The following is a 23,584-nucleotide window of genomic DNA, read 5'->3' on the forward strand; positions in this document are numbered from 1 at the left end:
AGCGTGTGTTTGCTGGGGATAGTGATGAAGGGGGCTTTATTGCTATTATTTATTTGGTACACAAAGGACTGGGCAGCTGTGTTGCAAACAATCGCTGATACATTGGTTGCTGTTTTTTAAAAAAGAAGTCATCATCATCATTATTCAAATATATATATATATATGAGAAACCCTGCAGATTTAAGACCACAGTTTAGGTTGACTTGAGCTACATAAGAACTGCTCATACCAAGAACTGACTTAGTTGGTCTTTAAGGTGCTACTGGAAGGAATTTTTTTTGTTTTGAGCTACATAAAACTGAGTAACTGGAAGCTAAGCTGTGCCCTGTATATAAGTAATGTTGTTGTGTGATGTCACAAATTGTGCTTGCTCACAACTTATGCATCATGCACAGATGTTTTTTCTTGGTCTTTAAGGTCAAAAATGGAGATGATGGAGTGTCTGTTGTACTAGTCCTGTACTGCCTTATGAAGTATCTGAGTCTTACTATGTTTCTAAAGCAGGGATGTCCCACAGGTCGACTGTGGGATCCTGATCGCCACCCCACTCAAAAAACGCTCAACAACTTTGGTCAATCCAATGGGTAGATCATTGCTAGGTTTGTTATAGTGGGAGTAGATCGCAATCTCTTGGAAGTTGGACATGCCTATGCTAGAGGAATCTTCCTGGGAGTTTACCCATGCCTTTGCTGGTCACAAATCTGGTTTTAGATCTGAAAGCCCAAGGAAAAGTGGAGGTGTATATTCAAGGTGTAATTCAGCAAAATTTGTGACTTTGCACATTGGGTTAAACCACAGAGCCTAGGACTTGCCAATCAGAAGGTTGGCAGTTCGAATCCCTGCGACGGGCTGAGCTCCCATTGCCAACCTAGCAGTTCAAAAGCACACCAGTGCAAGTAGATAAATAGGTACCGCTCCGGTGGGAAGATAAACGGCATTTCCATGCGCTGCTCTGGTTTGCCAGAAGCGACTTAGCCATGCTGGACACATGACTCGGAAGCTGTACGCCAGCTCCCTCGGCCAATAAAGTGATATGAATGCCGGAACCCCAAAGTCGGTCACGACTGACCTAATGGTCAGGGGTCCCTTTACCTTTACCTTTAATGACCACAGGACACAACCATTAAGGCAACACCCTCTGGGAGTTGTAGTTTATTAAGGGTTCTGAGAGTTCTTAGGAGGCCCCTATTCGCTGAGCAACAATTCCCAGAGCGGTTTAACTATCAATCCCACTTCACAAGGAACTTTGAGAATTGTAGCTCTGAGCTGGGTACGAATGGGTCTTCCTCAGCACCCTTAATAAACTACAACCTGCAGAATTCTTTTGGGGGGAGCTGTAAGTGTTTAAAGTGGTATAAATGTGCTTTAAACGTATGCTGTGAATGAGGCCTTTGTGTCATGTGTTAGGATATGTGGGCTAGGAAGAGAGTAGCTAAAGTGAGAGAGTTGTGGGTGGGAGAGGATGAGCAGCAAAGGAAGGGTTAAGCACCTTCTCACATTCAAACACTGGTGGCACCAGAAACAGATTGGGTGGGTGGGTGAGGGCAGTGGCATAGCGTGGGTTGTCAGCACCCGGGGCAAGGCAAGTAATTTGTGCCCCCTAACCCGTAGATTTTGCGCCCCCTAACCCGTGGAGCGCGCCCCCCCCAGATGTTGCGCCCGGTGCGGCCGGCCCCCCCCTGCACCCCCCACGCTACGCCACTGGGTGAGGGGTTGGCACAGAAGGGGCAAAGTATATTTCTAGGTGAGGGAGTTGTTCCCCACATGTTAAGGGGTGCTTACTGCCCACCCACTTCTGGTCGCTGCCTGTGGGATATTTACAATGCAGTCAAACCAACAATGCATGTTTGCTAGATAGGCACATGAGAGGAGCCGAATCTCACAGAGTTTTCCTGACAGTTTGCTAGAGAGAACTCTGTGAGAGACACTCTCACTGTGCCCTAAGAGGGGGAGGGCATAGCCATATATATTCTCCTTACCTGCCTGGGCACATGCTCTTTTGCATCTCTCTTACCTCTTCCTCTCAACACTCAAGCCATAAACATGAGAATAATCTGCCTGTCTGAGCTCCATTGCTCGGACACCATCTTAAACTAGACTTAACCAGGTCTTTGTAACTGAATGGCAATTTTATGCCTCTGCCTGGAAAAAGCAGCTGCATCTTTTATTCTTACTCTGAGTAAATGTTACCTTTTACAAGACTGTTTGTTGTGATTATTGTTTTAAGGGGGAGAAAAGGGGGAAATACCAGTCTGCCTTATATCATCCTAGATTACTTAAAGTAAAAGGCTAAAACTAGCCTCTCTAAGCTTCCTCTTAAGCAGCAAAGGGATGCATTCTGCTGAACTCCCAAACACGAGGAAGGAAGAATAATAACTAGCAAATATATAATCTCCCAACATCTATCAACATCCCTATGCCACTTGACATGTCAGAAGAAGCAGCCAGCTTAACGTATTTCCAGTGTGCCAGTGTGGGAAGAATGCTGGCAGACAGCACTGGGAACGTCTACCACTTCCTGGGTTCACAGTGAACTTGTCTGACACATATGATTCAGTTAGTTTACCTTGGTAGGGTATTACTTTCTTATCTCCTTACATTAATTGATTCTACATCCCTTAATAGCTCAATAGCTTATCAGGCTCTTCTACTCAGTAGACCTGCCGAATGTCTGGAGGCAATTAGAGTGTCATTTTCAGTCATAACAAGTTTCCTTGAGAAGTTCCTGATGAGCCGGCTTTATTGCTCAGATTATAAACTGAAGCTCTGTCCTGTTATGAACACAGGTACAAATTGAAATGACTTCTCGAGAGCAACGGAAATCTCCCTGTTCCAGCCCTGGAAAGGGGATTTCAGGCTTTTACATTGAGGGCAGCCTCTTGCCTTGCCATTCCCACTGGCCACCAGACTCTCCACTTCATATCATTGCATAGTCCGCTTCCAATTTTCTGTCAGGTGAATGTCATTTACAACCCTGGAGTTTCTGCGACAAAGTCCCTAGCTGTGTTCATTCTGTTCGTTTCTACCTCAAGGGTACCGGGGCTCAACATCACAGTGTAATTATTATCGCCCTTGTTCGTGGTTGCCAATTGCATGGTTAAGTGTGAAGTTGGGGATATAAATACCCTGCCTTCAAATTCGCATGTTCAGTTGGCCAGCTGAGAACTAGCAGCTTTAAAAAGGAAAAAGGAAATAATTCTAATTATTTACTCTGCGACAGGCTTCATTTCCACCTCTCCCACTTTTGCTGGAAGTGAACAGCACCGAGGTATTTGGATCCAGTCAAACTGGATTTCTGATCTCAGCATGAGGGAGCAAAGAGAGAGGTAGAGAGAAGGTTTACAAGCCCTTTATTGGGATATAGACAAGATTAATGTGTTGGGAAAGCGGAGACATCACCTTGCCAACAAAGGTCCGTATAGTTAAAGCTATGGTTTCCCCAGTGGTGATGTATGGAAGTGAGAGCTGGACCATAAAGAAGGCTGATCGCCGAAGAATGGATGCTTTTGAATTGTGGTGCTGGAGGAGACTCTTGAGAGTCCCATGGACTGCAAGAAGGTCAAACCTATCCATTCTTAAGGAAATCAGCCCTGAGTGCTCACTGGGAGGGCAGATCCTGAAGCTGAGGCTCCAATACTTTGGCCACCTCGTGAGAAGAGAAGACTCCCTGGAAAAGACCCTGATGCTGGGAAAGATGGGTGGCACAAGGAGAAGGGGATGACAGAGGACGAGATGGTTGGACAGTGTTCTCGAAGCTACCAGCATGAGTTAGACTAAACTGCGGGAGGCAGTGGAAGACAGGAGTGCCTGGCGTGCTCTGGTCCATGGGGTCATGAAGAGTCGACAACTAAATGACTAAACAACAACAACAACAAATGTGCTGGGAGAGCAGGCAACAGTGTATTTTAAAATATTTTGTTGCGGTTACTTTTTAATAAAAAGTACAAGAGTATCGGTGCAGATCAAACATCTTCATCTTCTCCCCACCCCCAATCAAAGGTGATTTGTGCTTCTGGTATTTGCATATGCATTGACCCACTTAATTGTTTATAACAAGTCACTTAGGTATAGAAGTAATTGAGTTTGGTCAGGAGTTTTGTTGCTGCTGAGGAATAATCACAAGTGGTCTGAAATTGTCTCGGCAAGACTTCTGAAACCTCCTTGAAACCTGAGAAGTTTCACATCTTCCCTACTAGGTTATATATAGTAAGGAGTTCCTTGTTAGTCTGTGCAGCTGCAAATGAGTGAGAAATTAGAAGGGTAGAGGCCAGCCAAGAGGCAAAACGTCCCCACAGGAAAGACTAAAAGTGAAATACACAACAAGAATAAGCAACGGTTGCTTACCCATAGCTTAAAAGGGGAATTGCACAAATTCATAGGGAAGGTTTTATTACCCATGAGAACAGAGTAGTATAGCTCTGAATATAAGTTGCTAGCAGGTTGGTAGGTAAACAATGGGAAAGGGTTGACCTGGGTGAGAGTTGTTGGGTGATAATTGTTGAAAACAAGATTCTGGACTAAATTGGGGTGGGGGGGATTGCCAACCTTTTCGGCCCTGTGGGGATCTTTGGGAATTTTAGCAAGTGTTGGAGGTGCCACTTACAAAATGGCTGCCCTTGGGTGTGGCGTAACACAAAATGGCTGCCACATCTAAATGAGCAGAAGGGACAGGAGCACAAATGGTGAAGGCATGTCTGGGAATCTCTTTAAAATGGCATCGGGGAGGATTTCTGCTGAATCGGAAAAGCCAGACATACGGTAAGTTGGAGTATTTATTTATTTTTTTAAAAAAATTAAAAATCAAAGAAAAGCTCCAAAACAATTTTTTGGGAGATGGAAAAGGGCACCTACACCAGCCACTGCTGTGCTCACTCACAGAGAAAAGAAGCTATTGGATCTCTCCTCTGTTCAGAAGGGAAGGTGGGTAACCAATCCTGGTATCCAAGGTAACTATCTGGTGCCTCCCAGCCCATCTCTGCATCCAGCCAGTCCATGACAACCTACAACGTAGTGCGTCTAGCCATTCAGTTGGAGCCAGCAGGGCACTGCCACTTATGGAGAGCAATTGGGATCCACCAATGGTGTCAATTACATTGGCGCAGGATTTCAGCCTATAGGTTTCCACACATGTCCTTTCCATTCATGTATTTTTAATCTTTTGTTGGAAGCCACCCAGAGTGGCTGGGGAAACCCAGCCAGATGGGTGGGGTAGAAATAATAAATTATATTATTATTATTATTATTATTATTATTCTTCACATGAACATGTTAATCAAAAGCCGAGTTCCTTCTTCACCAACAAAAATTGCAGTATTACTTCCAATCAGACTAGGAAGGCTGGGCCAACACTCCTTGGGTCTTCACATGCGCACAAAATCTAGTAAAGTATTATCACATGCAAATACCAAATCTGAGGATTTAAAGTAGTCCCCCTCACCTACTAAACCAATTTCAGCTTAAGCAATAATTTGCTCCAGCTCTGAAGATAATTGATGGATTGCTTAATAGCGGCCATTTTCCACTGTAAGGAGAGAATCATACAGTACAGTGGACGCTTGGGTTGCAAACGTGATCTGTGGAGGAGGCACGTTTGCAACCCACATCATTCACAACCCGCAGCGCCGCATCTGGGCACACGCAGGTTGCGATTCGGTGCTTCTGAACATGCACAAAGCGCGATTTAGTGCTTCTGCGCATGCGCGACAGCCAAAACCCGGAAGTAACCTGTTCCAGTACTTCCGGGTTTCAGCACATCCGTAACCCAAAAAAACACAACCTGAAGCACCTGTAACCCAAGGTATGACTGTATTACATCAATAGCAAGTAGCACACAGGTCAGTTACTACATTATTTTTGTTGGGTTGTTGAAATAGCATACATATATTATTACTCTTTGTTGTAAATTAAAATGTCAGAATTATTTGTGGATGTTACACCCAAAAAAAGACCCATCTGACACCCAGATTATCAGGATACAAGAGCCTCAAGGGTGTCTATTGGAACCCGCCATGAATGATTAACCAATGAGTTAAAAAATAAATAAATGCAATTCAGTTAGTATTGAATGCTACAAAGCTGGTTTCAAAAGCTTGGCTTTCTTCACCAATTTGCAAGGTAGTTCCAACACACTGGGTTCTCTCTCCCTTTTTAATGAACAGCTCAAGTTTACTTATTTAATTTCATTGTCACCTTTTCATTCTCAGCTGATTTTCTTACCAAATCTGTGCTTTGCATTCATCTCTTCCCCCCAATAAAGAGATGTCTTGTTTTCCTATCCTCCCCATCATCCCCACCCTTCGATGCAGCTGCTTCTCCTGATGGTGTTATCTTGCGGGCTGCCAGATAAATGTTTCCCATCCATTTTTATTTATTTTATCGATATTTTCCCTCTTCCCATCCATCCATGGGCTTTTAACATTCTGCCAAAGAAAAGACGTAGAAATCAGACGCATGTGCGTGTGTATCGTGATAATTTACAACATTTAAATAGTTTAATATCTGTCTTGTTTCTGTCGGCACAAATATTAAAATACGAGTCTCAGGAACAGAACTTCCTTCCTTCCTCTTCCTGTTCATTTTCATCAGAAATGCATATAGACTTCAGAATCAAACTGGAAATTTGGCATAAATTGCACAGTGTGGTGAATTAGAGACTTCCTAGCTTAACTGTGGCTAACCACAAAAAGGATCAAATGACCTGTATCTTGGCTTATTAAGATGAGATATGATCAATCAGACCAGTCAGAGACACTATCATAATGGTCTTGTTTTGTTATAATAATAATTTTGATATTTACCGTATTTTTCGCTCCATAAGACACACCTGACCATAAGACACACCTAGTTTTTAGAGGAAAACAAGAAAAAAAATATTCTGAACATAACAGTGGATGTATGATTTTTGTGGTTCATGCTGTGGCCACAAACATGTGATCTGATGGTGAGTTTGGGGTAGCCCAATGCAAAAATCCTGAGGATCCATGTGGATCTGTGCTTTGTAACCACATTTTTGCACCATTGCGGCTCCACAAAACAGTGGATTTTTATTATTTTTTTGGTGCAGGCTGAGGATCCATGGGCTTTTACCTCCCCACTCCCAGGCAGCCTCCTTTATTGCTAGCATCCCTTATCTCCCTCTCCGATCACTTGCCAATCAGCTGCTTCCTTTCAACACCCCCTTCCCTTTTTCAAAAAAAGAAGAAGCATGATCTGCTTTTCACCCCTGGGCAATTCAGCTCCAGGGACCACGCATTCGCTCCATAAGACACACAGACATTTCCCCTTACTTTTTAGGAAGAAAAAAGTGTGTCTTATGGAGCGAAAGATATGGTACACCCCACCCACCTTGTCAGGCATGCTAGTCAATTTTGGTGCTGAATCGCCTGTTCCCAAGTCTAGAAAAGTCCTTGCTACAGCTCCTCCTGTTGAGTGGAGGAGCTATTGCAACAAGACTTTTCTGAGTCACTCTTTGGCCCTGATCCACTTGGACACTAGTGTCGTGAATTCTTCAGGTACAAGCTCAGCATACATGATAACAGGTGTTAATGAACTCCTCTTAGTCCACAGGCAATTAAGATACCTGTTCAACCTCTCATAAGGCAAGAATATACATGGATTCCTACTGTAGCTTTACTGTAAAGAGTCCTCTCTCCCTCTGTCTCTCTGTATCTCTGTATCTCTGTGTGTGTGTGTGTGTTTAAACTGCCCATATAGTTTATCTCATGTTTTCTAAATATTTAAATTGAACTCAAACAGTGTGACCACAATATCCAGCGATTAAAATTGTTTTAGAATGCAGTTAGCTCTTGACTTCTTGTTAAAAGATTAGGAAGCGATGATATATATATTTTTAATTTCAAGAGGGCAGTGGCGGGGGGGGGGGAGGAGTGAAATGTGTGTATATGTAAGTGCTAATAAATTGCTATTAAACAGTATTAATCCCTCCTGCTTGAACAGAGATAATGTCAGCTATTGGTACTTAACCACACAATTTATTGCAACTGCCTTATCTTGGGTTAGTGCTTTCTCATTCACACATAAACTTGAGATTTTGTTCCGGGCCATTTTTTTAATGGAGTCCTTCAATTTTTTTTAAAAAAATAAAGAAATCCAAACCTTAATTTCTTCTTTCCTCGTCTCCTGCTGGGCTTTGCATGAAAGTTTAATTTGGCTGAGATTCCTTTTTAAAAAATCATTTCTGTTTAATGCTTTGCAGATTTTCTGTCACCAAACTGCCCGTCCTTTTGCACAAAAGCTTGAGGAGTGGTAATCACCAGCTCTTTCCTGCGCTTGCAGTAAATGTCAGGTTTTCTTCAGCTGGATTTTGGGAGGGGGGTTGATGGGAAAGAATATACTTGCACTCCTCTTGGCAAGACAAATTAATCAGCCTGTCTTTAAGAACTGCTGGCACAAAGAGTTCCCAGACTGGCGCTTTCTTGGTGAAAAGGAAACAGGACATGTTGCAATGTGAGGAGTTAGGACCACAGTGGGTACTGCACCTGGGACTAAAAGGTAAAGGTAAAGGTACCCCTGACCATTAGGTCCAGTCGTGACCGACTCTGGGGTTGCGGCGCTCATCTCGCTCTATGGGCCGAGGGAGCCGGCGTTTGTCCTCAGACAGCTTCTGGGTCATGTGGCCAGTATGACTAAGCCACTTCTGGCAAACCAGAGCAGCGCACGGAAGCACCGTTTACCTTCCTTCCAGAGCTGTACCCATTTATCTACTTGCACTTTGACGTGCTTTCGAACTGCTAGGTTGGCAGGAGCTGGGACCGAGCAATGGGAGCTCACCCCTTTGCGGGGATTCGAACCGCCGACCTTCTGATCAGCAAGTCTTAGGCTCTGTGGTTTAACCCACAGCACCACCCGTGTCCACACCTGGGACTATCTGTGGCCTATCTGTTAAAGATTCAGCCATCACCTGGTTCAATAAATTGTCAATAGCTCCAACTACAATCTGGCCCCATGATGAAGCCCTCGCAAGACCTCTTCACCGCAAGCAATCAGCACTCTTATTCTTTAAATGGGCTGTTTTATTAAGATATTCCACAGATCCTGTTTGGGTGCAAGATTTGAGGTAGAAATGATTTCATAAACAAATGAATCTAGGTCAGGGTATCTTTGCGGTTTTGCCTTAAGAGATGCCATCCATATTGAGAAATGGTTTCTCCAGCAGGTCTTAGCAGGCTGTCAATCACACAACTAACTTCCAGCTTTCTCTGTACATGTGAGAGAAAGAAGCTTATTTCCATATCTTAATTAAAATTTCTATTAATCCCATCTGAGGCTTTGTAACTTCAGGATGCATGCACAGAAAATAATAGCATTATTATTTCCGATAAACACTTGAGGCAGATTATTCCATAGGGTTTACCATGTCTTGTGTTGATGAACAGCAGCGACAAATCTGTGTTACAGGACAAGAGTTTAGAAAGCAGAAATTGTGTGTGTGTGTGTGCATTTGCATGTGCGCAAGAGTCTGGAAAACTTAACTCACGTGCACCACAGTTTGGTCAGCTGTGCTGGATTGCACACTGATGTGCACAGTGGGTACATGTTGGCAGCGAGTGCGCATCAGAGAAGGAGATGGAAGAGAAATGTATGGCGTCTTGTGTTTGGTCGTCCTCTAGCGTCAAAATGTCCAGAGCCAGCCCTGGATTCTGTGGATGCAGGGACATGCCTGGCATGCTCTGTTTTTGGACCCATTGCCCACAGGGCACAACCAGCAGAAGAGAAACATTCCTGGACTTTGGAAAAAGAATTCTGCAACATTCTATGGGCCCTCATCTGCCCTTCCAGGGAACATAAGTGTGATGGCCTGGAATTCAGACTCAGAGGATGAACCTGAGGGATCCCAGCCTGCACAGGATTCCCCGCCTCCAGAACCAGCTGAGCCTGGGCTGGGGCTTGAGCCTGAAGGGTCCTCACCTGTGCTGGATACTCAGGTGCAGGCACCAGCTGAGTCTGCTCTGGCCCCAGGCAATGGAGGACCCATTGCCTGCAGGTGCTCCACTCTCAGCCCCGTCAGGGGAAGCTGAGGTTGCCTCTGGGTCCGGTAACCCTCCAGCCTCTCCTGAGCTGCAGAGGCTCAGGGCAGAGAGGCGGAGGGAACTAAGTTCCTGCAAGAGGGGTGCTCGCCTCCAGGCCAGGAGAGGTGAGTCACCTGTGGACCGGGCCGCCCTATGCCTCGGGGCAGATAAAAGCCAGCCAGCCCCAGTCCCAAGTTGCAGGAGCAATGTTGTTGCAAGCTTGTTCCTGCCTGCACCCTGTCCTGCTCTTCTGCCAGAGTTCCTGACCGTACCCGACTCCCTGCCTTGGACCCAGCTACAGCTTTGACGGACAGCCTCCATACCGCACCCTCAACCTCGGACTGCACTCGGACCTTGCTTCTTGGTTAGCCCCAGGACCAGCACAATAAGGTTCCTCCCTCAATCAGGGGAAGAGGAAGGGGGCAGTGGGGGTGGTCCACCCGGTGTGTCACCACTGAGGGTGGGTGACAAAATGCCAGGCAGTATTCACCGCGGGGCCTGAAGCGCGCCCAAGCCATGCGTCTCTCCTGGGAGTGGTGCAGTGGCTTCGGTGCCCGCAGGCTCTGCGCTGCCCCAAATGGTTCGCCTGCCACCTCTCCCTCAGCTGTAGGGTGGCTGAGTGGGAGGAGGCAATCAGACTCCTCAGAGGCCCCACAGAGCATCCTGCCATGGCTGGCCCCATCCCTGGAGCAGCTGGCCCCACCCCTGGGCACAAGCCACACATGCCGCCCCGGCATCCAACCGGCTTGCTCCACCGCTGCCATCACTGACTGATGGCAAACCCTCTTTTGTTCAAGATATTTTGGGGGAAGTCACTCAGATTTATAAAGGATCAATGTTGAGCTGAGGCTACATGTCTTAAAGGGACTGATGTCCCCCCAACCTTTGGGGGTCTCTAAGCATATTTACATACTTGACAAAGCATCGTGAGCTTTAAATGAATTATAAAAAGAAGGGCCCCCCCCCACTGCAGTCCAGCACACAGGGCAACCTATTCTACTGGATAATTTCAGGGCAGGGTACCAGGTGCACCCATGAGTGCTATACTAGCAACCTCTAAAACAGCATAACAGAAATGAATAAAGATTTATTTACAAATGAAATATTTTATTTTTATGATAGATGTGTGTGTGTGTGTGTGTGAGAGAGAGAGAGAGAGAGAGAGAGAGAGAATGAATGCATGCATGTATGTCTATGTGTAAGGTATATCTCCAGCTCATAAATGTGAGGAATGTGGGCCATAGAATCCAATACACAGCAGCAAAGCGACTCCGTTATTAAGTCTGTAATTGCCAATAATTAATTTGCTAATTGCATGCAACTAATCTGTGTCCTTTTTGTTTTATATCAATTAACAGAGTAATTTTTTTTAAAAGCAATCTACTTGATAGTTCCTCACTGGCAGACCTAGCCCAGCAGAGCTAATGAAACAGGGCAGCCCCTTTAACTAACCTCATTAGGATCCCTCCTTTTGTTGAACGTCCTGGAAGAAATAGTTAATTCTGCTGCAGGAGAGCCTTTGATGTTAAGAGTGCTAATGAGGGGACTGAGGAGCTCTGATGATGTTTGTTTAGAAGGCTGTTTTGCTAGTCGCAGTGGAATCCAGTAGTTTTTCCCTCTCCTCTCTATTTCTGAAATCTTGGTACAACCAGATTAATTCACCCCACCCTCCATCAAGACATTATAGAACACTGCATAGCTGACGTGGTCACTAATCCATTATATATCTTCAGGTTTTATGGGGAAAGCAGTTTTGCACCCACCAGCCATCCCCGAGGGGTGTTCCGAATTTCCCATGCCCCCAACAGTGTGGAGGGGAGAACTCAACTTTTCTTTATGTCTCGCAAGTAGTATCGTTTTGTTACTGTAGTTGTTAGTTGTTGTTTAGTCGTTTAGTCGTGTCCGACTCTTCGTGACCCCATGGACCAGAGCACGCCAGGCACTCCTGTCTTCCACTGCCTCCCGCAGTTTGGTCAAACTCACGCTAGAAGCTTCGAGAACACTGTCCAACCATCTCATCCTCTGTCGTCCCCTTCTCCTTGTGCCCTCCATCTTTCCCAACATCAGGGTCTTTTCCAGGGAGTCTTCTCTTCTCATGAGGTGGCCAAAGTATTGGAGCCTCAGCTTCAGGATCTGTCTTGTTACCAAAGGTCTCCAAGTGACCAACAACTCATTTAAAAACAGTAGAGCATCATAACTGTCTGCTGGATCAGACCAATGGCCCATTTAGTCCAGCATCCTGTTCTCACAGTAGACAAGCAGATCCCTGTGAGAAACCAAGGAGCAGAACAAAAGCCCTCTCCCCTCCCTGTCGTGAATTCTTTGTGGCGCTTTAGCAGAAATGCTCAGAGTTCCAGGTTCTTCAGTGCAGTATATTTATTGTGACCTATATAGAAGAGAAGAAGAAGAAGAGTTTGGATTTGATATCCCGCTTTATCACTACCCAAAGAGTCTCAAAGCGACTAACAATCTCCTTTCCGTTCCTCCCCCACAACAAACACTCTGTGAGATGAGTGAGGCTGAGAGACTTCAGAGAAGTGTGAGTAGCCCAAGGTCACCCAGCAGCTGCTTGTGGAGGAGCGGGGAAGCGAACCCGGTTCACCAGATTACGAGTCCACTGCTATTAACCACTACACCACACTGGCTCTCCACAGGCTATAATACACAAGTAGTTCATACAGTCAAACAGACTACCTGGCTGCACCTTAAGGCAAATAGGAAGACCTTTCTATCTCTCCCTCTCTGACCACACTCCTCTACACCACCACCTTTACTGCTGGACAGGTTTCCCTTTTAAACCGATGACAGCCAATCAACTGACAGCACATTACTGCTGAGTCATTCTGACCCAGCATTTCCGTAGAAAGTATTGAAGGCTGATGGCATCAGCCAGTTGCATCAGCTAGCAAACTCAAGCCTGCAGACTTACTATCTCACACAGCATTCTGTGATCCCAACACTCCCATGGTTTCAAACAACTAGGAGTCACTGGCAGCCCTCTCCTCCATCAATGGGGGACCATCAATGGGGGAGCGAGTTCCATAGTTTAACTATGTGCTGTGTGAAGAAGGACTATATTTCATCAGTCCTAAATCTTCCAACATTCAGCTTCATTAATGTCCGTGAGTTCTTGTGTTATAAGAGGAGAAAAAAATATCTCTATCCACTTTCTCCATGTTATGAGCTTTCGTGTGCATGCACACTTCTTCAGATGGTGGGAATGGGTGATTGTGATTCCTGATGTCAGATTTATGTCCGTTTATTCTTTGGCGTAAGGTTTGGCCTGTTTGTCCAATATCAGTCTGGCTCTGTAAGACTTATTGCAGTCGTTACGAGTCGTCAACAGGCTCATCACAGCTATCTGCCAATCACCCATTCCCACTACCCTTCTGAGTAATACCCCTCCCCACCTTCTCACTATATAGAAGGGTCTGGAAACTTCTGTCTCAGTGTATCTGAAGAAGTGTGCATGCACACGAAAGCTCATACCAAGAACTAACTTAGTTGGTCTTTAAGGTGCTACAGGAAGGAATTTTTTTTTGTTTTGACTATGGCAGACCAACACGGCTACCTATCTGTAACTGACACTTTCTCCATGCTATGCATAATCTTATAGATGCCTATCCTATTGCCTCTTACGCACTTTTTGTCTAAACTAAAAAAGTCTCAAACACTGCAACCTTTCTTCATATTAATGCCATTGGCGAAACAGCATTTGCCTCTCTTTTAAACAGCAGCCTTGCTTATTTGCCTGCCTGCCATTTATCATACTGGAGTTGGTGTGGCTGCCTATCAACAGCCATACAAACTGCAGGGTGATGACAGCCTTACATTTTTATGTATATAGGAGAAAAGCAGTTCGAAAGCAGCCAAGTGCAAGTAGATAAATAGGTACCTCTCCAGCAGGAAGGTAAACGGCGTTTCCGTGCGCTGCTCTGGTTCACCAGAAGTGGCTTAGTCACGCTGGCCACATGACCCAGAAGCTGTACGCTGGCTCCCTTGGTCAATAAAGCAAGATGAGCGCTGCAACCCCAGAGTCATCCACGACTGGACCTAATGGTCAGGGATCCCTTTACCTTTACCTTCACCATCAAAACAAAGAAACCTCCATAACAGGAAGCTTTGGCAGCACAATAGTAACTTTAGTAACACTAGTTACTACTTCCATCTGGAGTAATTCTTGCAGACAGGGATGGCCCCAGGACATTCTTCTTCCTGGGAATGAGGGGACAGCTCTCCATGCTCCATATACAAAGAAAAACTAGATGGGCAGTTTAGCCTTACCTCATTGTTGCAAATGGGGCAATGTCCTCTACAGCACATGCAGGGGGCAGCCCAGCTTTGAGGATACACCACATGGCACACATAGCTCTGTGTTTCAGCCCCTTCTCTGTGCACCCTGCCCCTCAGCATCTGCTGCCTGTGGTAGATACCTCTCTCTGCCCAATGGTAGACTGGTCTTGCACTGTGATTGTTTGTCAGCTACAGGAGTTCCTCTAGGGCTCAGCCAAAGTTGTGTCCTGGCAATAGCCTATCCTTCACTTCCAACAATACCGCTTGGTTCTTTGGGTGGAGGGTAGAGAAAGATGTGCAACTGTGCATAGACAGCAGCCTAGCATACAAAGGCAAAAATTGCATTCCTTGCTCTGCCCAGTTTTGCCTGTGGCTGCAGCCTCCACTGGAATATGGCCCCCAGAAAGGAAGGTGGCCCTTGGACTGGAACAGGTCCCCAGGCCCTGTGTTACAGAGTACAAGATGAAAGCAGCCCCAAGCAACTTGGCACAGGGAGGGAGCAGGGAACAGAGGAAGGAGAAGGGAATAGGTGGGGTAAAAATGTGACTGTGAGGCAATCTATGATTGTTTGGGGTGCATATACTTGGACTTGGTTACAGGCTGAGGTACCGTCATATGGCCTGACAACTAGGAGGTTGTGCCAATAACAGCTTTCTTAATGAGTTTTTAATGAGTTCCTCGGTGAGCTGGCAACTTTCTGGCTCATGGCCAATGCTCCTAACCACTACTCCACACACAGCAAATTAGTCAAACCCTCCCAGTGAGAACTGAGACCAAATTTGCATGATGATCATTACTACTGATGGCAATCAAGATCTTTTGTCAATTTCTTGACACCTAGTCCCACCCCTAAAAAGATCTTGTCCTCTAATCAGCAGTGGCTAGCTCAGACTAAAGGTCACCATTTCAATTTCCCATGGTGCCTCTGAGACAAGCTATATGTGAGGCATTGTGGGAAAATAAAAACAGTGTCTCCTGGCTTCCTGATACTTATTGGAGCAACTACCATTACTTACCACTACCACCACTGGAAGGGTAGATGGAAAAAAGGGCAGTGCTCCTATACCTTTAATAGTGAGAAATTATACCTGCTGAAATTCCCTCTTCTACATTACTATTAAAGGTGCAGTAGCTCTGTCCTTTTTTTCCCCTCTTCCTTTTTTTTTGGGGGGGGGGGGGAATATTATATTGGAAGGGGCCAGAGATGTAGGATTGGAATCACCAGGTGACACTTCGTTGATGATCTTCTCAAACCTGCAACTTGTCATGCTAATTCTCATGGAGAGGTAATCCTGTGACTTAACTGTGTTGCTTCATACTTTCAAGACAGTGTCCCTGAGTCCTTTTTCCGTGGGGAGTTATTGCTTGGAAAAATTCCTTCCACATAGAAAACTAGCTTGTTAGAGAGTTGCCTAGCCTATATTTCTATATGCAGGGAGAAGCATTCATGTGCTGCGTTTCCATGTGCTGGGAGATGTAACTGCCTGTGTAAAAGGAAAGAACTCAACAGTGCCCATGTGCACCTGAACTGCAAGCCCTCCCTCACAACTATTCAAAGCCTCAACTTCCATCTGCAACAGAATCCCGAAAATTGCACATGCGTAGCTGCGAAATGCAGGGATGACTTTTTGCATCTTTTTGAACCTCCCAGATGCACGCTCCCCCCCCCCCCCGGTGCTTTGATGATCTGGCAGCAGATCTTCTTGCAGATGGAATAGCTGCTGCTGCATCCTTCACACAACATCAAAGTCCTGCTGCCTCTCATCCGCTCCCTGCTAAGCAGCTGATGGGCAGGAGAGGACCCAGAGGACCTGGCAAAACCCTGCTGTCAGCTGGAGTTCCTTACTCCTGATGTACAACGTAAGTGGAATGCTCTTACTGGAGTGCCTTAAAAAAAATTAAACAGCAATGGTATTTTGTAAACAAGTAACCAGGCACAAAATACAGGGAGAGATAGAAAGGATAACTCACAGGGTTCCTGGTGCATTAGGTATTCAATATATATGTCACATTTGCTGTGACCTCACTTCTTACAAGCTTCTCTTGGCTTTTGTTGTGATGTTCCGGGGGAGGTCTATTCCCGCTGAGCTCTGCAGAAAGTGTGATAAAAGCAAAATAAACTGGGATATCAACCCTCTCTCTTTCTCAGCCTCCCTCCCTCATTCTCTCTTTCTCACGCACACAAAACATACACTTCCACGATGGATAGATTAGTCATTTTTTCCTCCGCCAGCAGTTTATGCACTAAGGTTAAATGAATTGAGCGGAGGGTATGGTAGTGACATCACACAAAAAAAGAGGAAATGTATCATGGAGAGAAACAAGAGCACAGATCTGTATAAAAACTGCATAATTTAGTCCATTTTAAAAATAATTGCCCTAATTTAAATCGGACCACAATAGAGCTTAGTGATGATGATGAAGAAGAGTTTGGATTTGATATCCCACTTTATCACTACCCTAAGGAGTCTCAAAGCGGCTAACAATCTCCTTTCCCTTCCTCCCCCACAACAAACACTCTGTGAGGTGAATGAGGCTGAGAGACCTCATAGAAGTGTGACTAGCCCAAGGTCACCCAGCAGCTGCATGTGGAGGAGCAGGGGAGCGAACCCAGTTCACCAGATTACGAGTCCACCGCTCTTAACCACTACACACTGGCTCACTGTGACCAGGTGCTGTTGATGGGCAACATCAAGTTGTACTTTGACCTGTTCCAGCCCTTCCCACCCCAGTCTCCCTTTAGCTTTAAACCAGACATCGGCTGCCCTTCAACAAGAGTACCCTCATCCACAGAGTAGGAGACACAGCAACCCTAGCAGAGGCAGGCTGGTGTGGCCAGACAGGGTGGTCATCTGGAAAATCAGAAATCATTTGTCAAGTTGAGAAAAACATGCAAGTGTGGAAGTGTGCATCCTTCTCTTCTGAAGGAGCGCCTCCACCCCCATCGTTCAGACCAGACACTGAGGTCCAGCTCTGAGGACCTTCTGGCAGTTCCCTCACTGCAAAAGTGAGGTTACAGGGAACCAGGCAGAGGGCCTTCTTGGTAGTGGCGCCCATCCTGTGGCACGCCCTCCCATCAGATGTCAACTATCTGACTTTTAAAAGACATCTGAAGGTACCCCTGTTTAGGGAAGTTTTAAATGTTTGATGTTTATCATGTTTTTAAAATTCTGTTGGGAGCCGCCCAGAGTGGCTGGAGAAACCCAGCCAGATGGGTGAGGTATAAATAATAGTTATTATTATTATTATTATTATTATTATTATTATTATTATTATTATCCCATGGCCGCCTCTAGTCAAGCAGATTTCTCAAAAAATACGATACCCTGCAAAACATGTTCAATATAGATGAAAATGGAGTGTAGATCAGAGGTGGAAGAAACTGTTCTCTCGATTTCTCATTTTTCCAGCCTTAAGTTCTGTTCTCCACATCTCTTTGTGATGGTGAAATAATTGAAGTCCTCATGAAAATTCACCAGCACATTAGTGCAAATGACTCCTAACATACATATTCTTTGCTATGCAATATTGCCTAACATACACATTTTTTGCACATCCATTTCATTTATTTTTACGTTCTCTTCGCAAACATTTTTACATGTTATTTTCACAAACATTTTTATGCATGCTTTATCACAGTATGTGGTGCTTTATTCCCCATGTTACTTGACTGGAGAGCTGCATTGCAAAATTCAGAGAAGTGTGAATTTCAAAGGATAGCCGCGTTTCGGTTTGTGCATTGTTTCTGAAAGTGTGACTGGGGCAGGTTCACCTTTAAATGTGAACTGAATCTGACTTCTCCCCCATTCGCCGCAGAGGGGGTGGGTGGAAGAGTCTGGATTTCCCTAGAAGCAGGTGCAAGGGGCCGAATCGCAGCTCCAGCTCTGAGCGTTTCTCCTCCCCCCTCCTGCCAGGCAGCATGTCAAGGAGCAGCTGAGATAAATTGCAACGCCTCCCACTCTCCTGGCCCATTTCTTTCTTATGAATGTGTAATGTATGCTAATGAATTCCTCACTTTGGGGGCATATGGTTAAGACATATAGATAGAGCCTAATCTTAGGAGAAGGAAGAAAGGGGCTTCCATGCTACAAGCTGGGGGTGGGCAGGGAAGGAGAGAGGGAGGGGTGTGTACTGGGTGGTGCCAAATAGACATTTGGGCCAGTGGGAGCAACACTGGTTGGTCTCGAGATTTACCGTATTTATTTATTTTGGAGGAAAGGAAGAGGAGGAAAGCGCACGACTGATTTCTCTATGGGGGGGGTGGAATGAGAGAGAGAGAGAGAGAGAGAGAGAGAGAGAGAGAGAGAGAATGTATTGCAAAGTTATGGAATAGAGGCAAAGATATTGTTATTTTTTTATATATATATATAAATATTTATTAAGATTTTTTGTGAAAGAAAAACATAAGTAGTAAACAACATTGCTTATATCATAACAAAATTTCATAACTTGTTTAGACTTCCTCGCGTCTCCTGCTCCCACTTACATTGTTGAAAAGTTTTTTCAAGCAAATTATCATCTTGTTTACAATCTTATATCCACTCATTTAAATATAGTCTAATAGTTCTCCCAAAGGGTTTGTCTTTTCCTTGATCTCACTTATCATCAAATTCCAGTCTAATTTAGTGGTGGCCAATTATTTATGATCAAGCATCCTTCTTAACAGTCAATCAAATTACAATATTTTTGTAAATAAATCTTAAATTTCTTCCAATCTTCTTCAATCCTTTCTTCTCCCAGGTCTCGGATTCTGCCAGTCATCTCCGCCAGTTGCATATAGTCTATCAGCTGCATCTGCCACTCTTCCAGTGTGGGTAGATCTTGAGTTTTCCAATTATGGAAAAGTTATGGAATAGAGGCAAAGATATTGTTAAAGAGAAAAGAGAGGAGGCATAAATTATTTGATTGATTGATTGATTGATTGATTGATTGATTGATTTTTATTGATTAAATTTATATCCCACCCTTCTTCCCAAAGGAGCCCAGGGCAGCACCAGAAAGTCTCCAAGGTGCCCCACCCCCAAGAAAGCATATTAAACTCCCTCTTGTCCCCATCCATACCGCCTCTGTCTCTGGAGGTGTTACATAGCCATCGTGACTAGTAGCCTCTGGTGATAGCCTTCATCTCCCATGAATCTGGTCCAAACTGGTCCAAGTTGAAAGCCATCACTACATCTTGTGGCAGCACACACGGACACAGAACAAAAGAACATAGAAATCAAGGGTCATCTCCTGCCCACTGCAACACAAGTCGTTCCTGGTCTCTGTGCTGATCAGAGCCACAGCGGAAAAGAACCTTGCAAGCATGTCCCTGGAGTTGTTACACATCTAGACCAAGGAAGTTCTCCCATCTTAAAGGTCTTCCTCTTCTTCTCAAAGGAAAGAGTAGTTTTCCACAGGCAAGAGCTGGAGGCATGGAGCCACTCTCCTTGCAGTTTGAAATAAAACAGGGAAGCCTACAGACGCAAGGGTCCCCTGCACATCACAACATCCCCAAGGGTCTTTCCCTCTTGTCTGTTGAGTTTCAAAACAAAAGGCCTGCAGGCATTTGGAGAATACTAAAAAGAAGGCTGTATTTCTCTCTCTCTCTCTCTCTCTCTCTCTCTCTCTCTCTCTCTCTCTCTCTCTGAGTCAGATAAAGCTCAGTGATGGAGCCCCCTTATCCCAGCTGTGGTGCGCTCTGTGGCTGGTACATCATAATGACATGAAAATGAGACTGAGTGACACTGTTATTAACCTTTGTTACCTCAATAAATCACAGCAAACAGCAGCAATTACTCTGGTTTTCTGACAAATACTACTTACACAGCAGATCTTTCCCTTGTTCTCGGCTCTGTCTTTTAACAACTGGAAGTGGAGCCACGCAGCTGCACACATATCAATTTGCTGAAAAGCAATGGCAATAATTGAGTGCTCTTTCATAATGGCCCATAACAGACTTTCGTACAGTTCTTCTCTCGCCGCATAGTCAACGGGTGGGTGGGGACAGGCGATGGAATTCCTGCAGTGCAAAGCACTGGCAGAACAGTTGTAAGATACACCCATCAGCACTGCTTGATGGGGAAGTGATCTCCATGCAGGTGCCATAGGAATGGGGAGAGCCCTCAGCTCAGCTGTGCATCCCAGTTAAAAGGCTCTCAGGCATTAGGGCATGGGCTTTGGCTCAGCAGTAGGGCATCTGTTTTTGCACACAGAAAGTTCCAAGTTCAATCCTCATTATCTCCAGGTAGGTAAGGAGAGTCCTCTGCCTGAAACCTGGGAGAGCTGTTGCCTGTCTGTCTGTCTGTCTGATTATTATTATTATTATTATTATTATTATTATTATTATTATTATGCTTGCTGCCCTATACCTGTAGATCTCAGGGTGGTTCACAACATAAAATCACAATATAAAAGTGAAATATACTCGGAGTCGAGTGTGCATTTCATGCTCTTTATTCAGCTTAGAGTAGTGAGGAAGTTCCCCCAGAATGTCTGCTTTATATACATTATTTACACAGTGGGCCCCATGTGATTGGCTAATTCTGGGATTCTCCTGTAGGCCAATCAGGTTGTGGATTCACTTCCACCCAGAGTTGGATTGGGTGGCTCCTGCGGACCAATCAGACTGCTGCATTCTGGATCCTATTATTCTAGGACCAATCAGACTGCTGCATTCTAAATCCTATTGTTCTAGGACCAATCAGACTGCCGTATTTTGGCTCCTATTCAACTCAGTACATAACAAAAAAACACAAAATACATAATAAAAACAAAGACAACCCAATAATTCCCTCACTCACAACACATTTTTAAAAGGGCATCAGATGTCAATCAGCCAAAGCCTGGTTGAAGAGGAACATTTTTTTCTGGCACCTAAAGGTGTATAATGAAGGTGCCAAGTGGACCTCCCTGGGAAGAGCATTCCACAAATGGGGAGCCACTGTAGAGAAGACCCTGTTCTCGTGCTGCCACCCTCTGGACCTCTCATGGAGGAGACACACAAAGAAGGGCCTCAAATGATAATCACAGGGTCTGGGTAGGTTCATGAGGTAGTCCTTGAGGTATTGCGGTCCTGAGCCATTTAAGGCTTTATAGGTCTATGCCAGCACTTTCCATGGGGCCTGGAAAGTATTTGGTAGCCAGTACAGTCGGAATAGGATCTGTGTAATGTGATCAAATTGTCTTACCCCAGTGAGAAACCTGGCTGCTAAGTCCTGCACCAGCTAAAGTTTCCATACTGTCTTCAGAGGCATATAATATTTTACAGAAATCTGGGATGCTGTTGCCTATCAGTGTACAGAGCAAATTGGACCAGTGGTCTGACTCAATATTAGGCAGCTTTCTGTATTCTTAGAGAGAGCAAAGGCTACAAACATTTTTTCTGTCAATGTAGGCAGTCTTCCAGAGAGGGATATAAGAAGGCATTGTTTTTCTTTCTGCTCTGTATTTGTTGTACAGTGGTACCTCGGGTTACAGATGCTTCAGATTACAGACGCTTCAGGTTACAGACTCCGCTAACCCAGAAATAGTATCTCGGGTTAAGAACTTTGCTTCAGGATGAGAACAGAAATCACACAGCAGCAGCAGCGGGAGGCCCCATTAGCTCAAGTGGTACCTCAGGTTAAGAACAGTTTCAGGTTAAGAACGGACCTCCAGAACGAATGAAATTCTTAACCCGAGATAACTGTATGCAGTGCTGTTTTCATTTTACTGCCGTTTGCCTTCCAGCAAAAACTATGTTACTTCTCTCACTGTCCGCTGTGGCGAAATTATATAGCTTACTGAACTGATGTAACTGATCATGTAGCCAGGGGGCAGGGGGACAACTCTGCCTAAATCAAATAAATAAAAAAATATACTTAACTGAAAGTAGAAATACTCGGAATATTTGAAAATGAAATGCTCACCAAGGTCACTTGGATAATTTTGTGGTGCATTCTAGCAACACAACTGTCAAGCCAACTAAGCGATAGACGTGGCTTCTGTGAACTCACCAATCGCGTCACAGGTAGCTCGGTTCTGGAAGAGGACAGGTGGGTGTACTTTCCCCCCCCCCCATCATAGATCCTGGCTACGCCCACATAAATTACATTGTCATTATGTTATTCCACCCCACTCACATCAATACAAAGGAAATGCCATGCAAATGGGATGGAAATTTAATCAATTTGCAAACTCATCGTGTTCACTGGATTGATTTCCATTCAGGACATGGAATTGATAAGCGAGCATTGGCAGTTTCCACTCTCATTTCTGTTCCTATCGGAATTGTCTGGCATCCCGACATCCAGAGTACCTATTTATATAGTGTTTATCCTGATTTGCTTGCACAGGGGTTAAACTATGTCCAGTCTTTATTGAGTATTATAGTGGATTTGTTTCCAGAACAGTTACAGTGGTACCTCAGGTTAAGAACTTAATTCGTTCCGGAGGTCCGTTCTTAACCTGAAACTGTTCTTAACCTGAGGTACCATTTTAGCTAATGGGGCCTCCCACTGCCGCCGTGCGATTTCTGTTCTCATCCTGAAGCAAAGTTCTTAACCTGAGGTACTATTTCTGACACGGCAGCTAAAAAAGCCAATGCAATTCTGGGCTGCATCAATAGGAGTATAGCATCTAGATCAAGGGAAGTAATAGTGCCACTGTATTCTGCTCTGGTCAGACCTCACCTGGAGTACTGTGTCCAGTTCTGGGCACCACAGTTCAAGAAGGACACTAACAAACTGGAACGTGTCCAGAGGAGGGCAACCAAAATGGTCAAAGGCCTGGAAACGATGCCTTATGAGGAACGGCTAAGGGAGCTGGGCATGTTTAGCCTGAAGAAGAGGAGGTTAAGGGGTGATATGATAGCCATGTTCAAATATATAAAAGGATGTCACATAGAGGAGGGAGAAAGGTTGTTTTCTGCTGCTCCAGAGAAGCAGACAGGGAGCAATGGATCCAAACTACAAGAAAGAAGATTCCACCTAAACATTAGGAAGAACTTCCTGACAATAAGAGCTATTTGACAGTGGAATTTGCTGCCAAAGAGTGTGGTGGAGTCTCCTTCTTTGGAGGTCTTTAAGCAGAGGCTTGACAACCATATGTCAGGAGTGCTCTGATGGTGTTTCCTGCTTGGCAGGGGGTTGGACTCGATGGCCCTTGTGGTCTCTTCCAACTCTATGATTCTATGATTCTATGATTCTGGGTTAGTGGAGTCTGTAACCTGAAGCATCTGTAACCTGAAGCATCTGTAACCCGAGGTACCACTGTATATGACAATGAGCATTCATCTTGATTTG

The 23,584-nt window shown here is 44.9% G+C and overlaps 1 long non-coding RNA gene across 1 annotated transcript; it reads right to left on the minus strand.

The window, feature by feature from the left end:
* Positions 1–637: 637 nt before the first annotated feature.
* Positions 638–17,216, minus strand: LOC310847272. The gene is made up of 3 exons (XR_014565749.1): positions 17,103–17,216; positions 16,293–16,411; positions 638–713 (listed from the first exon to the last, which is right to left on the minus strand). It is a non-coding gene; the product is annotated as an uncharacterized lncRNA (long non-coding RNA).
* Positions 17,217–23,584: the final 6,368 nt, after the last annotated feature.

The sequence above is a fragment of the Podarcis gaigeae genome, assembly GCF_964106915.1.
Source record: "Podarcis gaigeae genome assembly, chromosome: 6".
In the NCBI taxonomy this organism is placed as follows: Eukaryota; Metazoa; Chordata; class Lepidosauria; order Squamata; family Lacertidae; genus Podarcis; species Podarcis gaigeae.